Genomic DNA, 4,452 nt, shown 5'->3' with positions numbered 1-4,452 from the left:
CTAGTTAATGTAACATCACAAATATAGAAGAAAGAGAGGCATGTGGTAACGTAGCTAGTTACTGCAACATATTTATATCCAACAGACACAAAATATCCGTTCGACTATTGGAAATTACTTTAACTGCTGTTCTGATGTCGAAGTAATTGCTGCATCGCCACTAAAGCCCACCATCTCTTAAGCTAAAGTAGACCGAGCTAACCCCTATATTAGCATATTACTAAGATAAACAGAAGGCAATGTAGAATCATTTAGGAGGTGAGCTTGTCAATCTGAATGTGGAGGGACACCAGCTTAGCCCCGACCAACTGCTTGGGCGGAACTGTGAAGAAGGTCAGCTCGTGCACGGCGACGTCGCCGGGATCCTTGCTGCTTGTCACATCCATTTCCACCTTGACGGCATCGGTCCCGCCTTTGGGCTCCCCCGGAAGGGCCGTTCGCCCACAGCTTGGCTACGTAGTGCGGAAGTGGGGACGACCCCGCTCTGACGTAGACGACCGACACGGCGATAGGCGCGCCGATGTCGAGCATGCCACCGACCAAGAAAAATGCCCAGCCGTCCTCCTCCGCGAACAGCAAGAGCCGTGGCTCCGACAGTGGCACTTGTAGCTGGAGCACCTTGCCGTACTGGATCATGTGCACGGGCATGGGATGCACAATGCTTATGTGGTGGGAGAGCACCGGCGGCGGGCCTTCGTAGCCGCAGACGGGCACGGGGTATTTGCAGGGCGCGAGTGGACACATGCTCTGGTGATCGGCGAGCTTGTGGTAAGTGTCGTAGAGCCCACAACAATCGTGCGGGCACTCCACCCCCACCGAGGAGAGGACGACGTCCACCGCCGTGTTCTGCACATCGAAGCCACCGCCGCACTCGCACTTCTGGCACTGCCGCTGGTTCCCGGGGCGCTTGACGCGACAGTCTGCGCAGGCCAGGTGCCCTTCCTTGCACTGCACAAATCAATCGAACAACACATCAATCAAGAAACCTGCACCTTGCTCGATCAGCCGAACGGAGGAGGTGTCTTCGAACCTCATACACTAGAGGCTTAAAGTGGCGGAGGCACAAGGGACAGTGGAGCAAGGTGAGGTCCATCGAGACCATAGAGAGCTCCATCGTCGGGTCCTGTTCCCTCTGCATGATCTCGCCCTCCTTGGAATTCCGCCCTCCTCGTGCACATCCATCTCTCGCTTTATTACAAAGCTTTACCGTCACATATTCATACTACTTCAAGGTGCATTAAATCAACACTTGAAAGTATCAAAAGGAGAGTCTCGGCATGCATGCATGCGTTGTACTTAATGCATCGGTAAATGCAAATTATTGAAATATATCGAGTGCAGTGCTTTGATGTGTCGCATCAACTCGTACAAGACCGAGAAATTTGATTACTAAAATGCCCTCTCGCCCTAACCGCACCTGCCTTTGGCTGAATGACAGGTAGGCCACCCTGCTGTTGGGCCCACCTGTCATACATGCAAAGGCAGGAGCAGTAAGTCAATGAAGTGGCGTCCCTCCCTCGCCCATGAGCGTGGTGGCTGGCAGGACTAGGAGAAGCTTTTGTTCTCTACACGCTCTCCCTCCTGCATGCGGTGGACATGCAATAGTTCAATCGGTGTCAGATGGCCAGAAGCATACAGTACTCCTCCACCGTAGTAGTACTCCATCATTGTTCGACTTCCCGAAGAGGCGAAGAGCCAAGCGCAGCCCGGACGCTCGTGTGGCAGTTTCATGTGTAGAGTAGTCTAGGATAGCGTGTACTGTGCCTGTAAGCTTAAAATCGTTGGGGTCGGCTCCATGCTTTTTTTATTATGTTCCCACTTCTCATTAACTACTTGCCACATAAGCAAAAATATCTCGAAGTGCCTTATGTTACTAAGTTACTCCCACTATGACTAGCCTGAGAGACGATTGTTTTCGGTTACCGCACCTCATCCAAGTACATGCAACAATTTTTGGCTACCACCAGTGTTTGCTGTGCGTGCCTCATGCATACAGGCTTTGCCCCGCTAGTAGAATGGTGGTGCATGTGCGCGTACTTGCCATGCATGCGCAGAACAAATAAAAAACCCTACAGTTTAGGAATCTGCCACCATAGGAGGTGGCAGCGCCACCGCTTTATCCCACTAGCTTGTCTCCATTATGTTCGCTTGGCCAATTCCTTGTGATGCATAGGCTGCCGACATGCACTGTGGCGGCAGGCCCTACCGGCGCGCAATGTGGCTACAGGTGCCACTGTCACCTGCCGAGCCTACCGCCATGGAGCAACCGGTCTTTTAGGTCAATATGATGAGCAGGTTGTCTTTTTTGTCAATCCGAAAGCATATGTGGTTTTTTCTGACAAAAAATCCAGGTCTTTCAGCCAAGTTTAGGGGCAACCATGTGGGGCCATTGCTATGATGTGTCGCGTCAACTCGTATAACGAGGAGAAGGTTGATTTTACTACTACACGCCTTCTCCCTTGCCCATGTGCGCGGTGGCTATCCCTCCCGCATGCGGTGGACGGACATGTAGCAGTGGATTCAATACTGTAGAAGCAGTAGTAGTAACATCATTTCTCATCTTCTCGAAGAGGCGAAGAGCCAAGCGGAACCCGAATGTGGCAATTTCGAACTTTGGAGCATGCATATAGCCAGGCTCTTGCATGCGAAAAAATTGCTATGTGAGCCCACTATTACTTGCTAGTATGGCCCTGTAAACTATAAAGGAATGTTTGCCTTTCTAGAGATTTCAACAAGTGACTTAGACTACACCGAGACGGATTAAATATGGAGCAAAATGAATGAATCTACACCATAAATAAATATGTAGTTCTCTCGTTTTCCTCTCCGCCTTAGTCGCGGTGCACAATAGGCACCATAGGCACCTCGTCATCGACAGGAACGTCTCCTGACATGCGACAAACACGAGCGTCAGTCGCTGAGGGAGTCTTGGACTAAGGGGTCCTTGGGCGTCCGTCCTGTTGGACATAGGCCGGACTGATGGGCTATGAAGATACAAGACCGAAGGCTCTCACCCGTGTCCATATGAGACTCTCCTTGGCGTAGATGGCAAGTTTGGCGTTCGGATATGAAGATTCCTTTCTCTGTCACCGACTTTGTATAACCATTGTACCCTTCAGTGTCTCTATAAATCGGAGGGTTTAGTCCGTAGAGGCAGAGACAATCATAATCACATAGGCTAGACTTCTAGGGTTTTAGCCATTACGATCTCGTGGTAGATCAACTCTTGTAATACTCATATTCATCAAGATCAATCAAGCAGGAAGTAGGGTACTACCTCCATAGAGAGGGCGCGAACCTGGGTAAACATCGTGTCCCCTGTCTCCTATCACCATCGACCCTAGATGCACAGTCCGGGACCCCCTACCCAAGATCCGCCGGTTTTGACACCGACATTGGTGCTTTCATTGAGAGTTCCGTTGCGTCGTCATCAGAAGCTTCGATGGCTCCTTCCATCAACTACAACAGCGCTGCCCGGGGGGATGTCTTCCTCCCTGGCCATATCTTCGTATTCGGCAGCTTCGCACTGCGGGCTGCTACCTCTTGAGCACTGCATTGGTTTTCCCTTGAAGAGGAAAGGGTGATGCAGTAAACCAGCAGAAGTATTTCCCTCAGTTTTTGAGAACCAATGTACCAATCCAGTAGGAGATCATGCTCAAGTCCCACGCACCTACACAAACAAATAAGAACCTCGCAACCAACGCGATAAAGGGGTTTTCAAGCCCTTCTCGGTCACTTACGAGAGTGAGATCTGATAGATATGATAAGATAATATTTTTGGTATTTTTATGGTAAAGAGAAATAAAGATGCAAAGTAAAATAAACGGCAATAGAAATAACTAAGTGTTGGAAGATTAATATAATGGAAGATAGACCCGGGGGCCATAGGTTTCACTAGTGGCTTCTCTCAAGAGCATAAGTATTACAGTGGGTAAACAAATTACTATCGAGCAATTGATAGAATTGATCATAGTTATGAGAATATCTAGGTATGATCATGTATATAGGAATCACGTTCGAGACAAGTAGACCAAAACGATTCTGCATCTACTACTATTACTCCACACATCTACCGCTATCCAGCATGCATCTAGAGTATTAAGTTCAAGAGAACAGAGTAATGCTTTAAGGAAGATGACATGAGGTAGAGGGATAAAATCATGCAATATGATATAAACCCCATCTTTTTATCCTCGATGAAAACAATACAATACATATCGGTTCCCTTTCTGTCACTGGGATCGAACACCGCAAGATTGAACCCAAAGCTAAGCACTTCTCCCATTGCAAGAAAGATCAATCTAGTAGGCCAAACCAAACTGATAATTCGAAGAGACTTGCAAAGATAAACCAATCATACATAAAAGAATTCAGAGGAGAATCAAATATTGTTCATAGATAATCTGGATCATAAACCCACAATTCATCGGATCTCGACAAACACACCGCAAA

The 4,452-nt window shown here is 48.4% G+C and overlaps 1 pseudogene; it reads right to left on the bottom strand.

Moving 5' to 3' along the window:
- Positions 1–251: 251 nt before the first annotated feature.
- LOC125508976 lies at positions 252–1,114 on the bottom strand (annotated as a pseudogene).
- Between the last annotated feature and the right edge of the window lie 3,338 nt (positions 1,115–4,452).

The sequence above is a fragment of the Triticum urartu genome, chromosome 5 (genome assembly GCF_003073215.2).
Source record: "Triticum urartu cultivar G1812 chromosome 5, Tu2.1, whole genome shotgun sequence".
NCBI classification, from domain to species: Eukaryota; Viridiplantae; Streptophyta; class Magnoliopsida; order Poales; family Poaceae; genus Triticum; species Triticum urartu.
The sequence above is the reverse complement of the archived record's forward strand: the minus strand, read 5'-3'. Positions and strand labels throughout refer to the sequence as shown.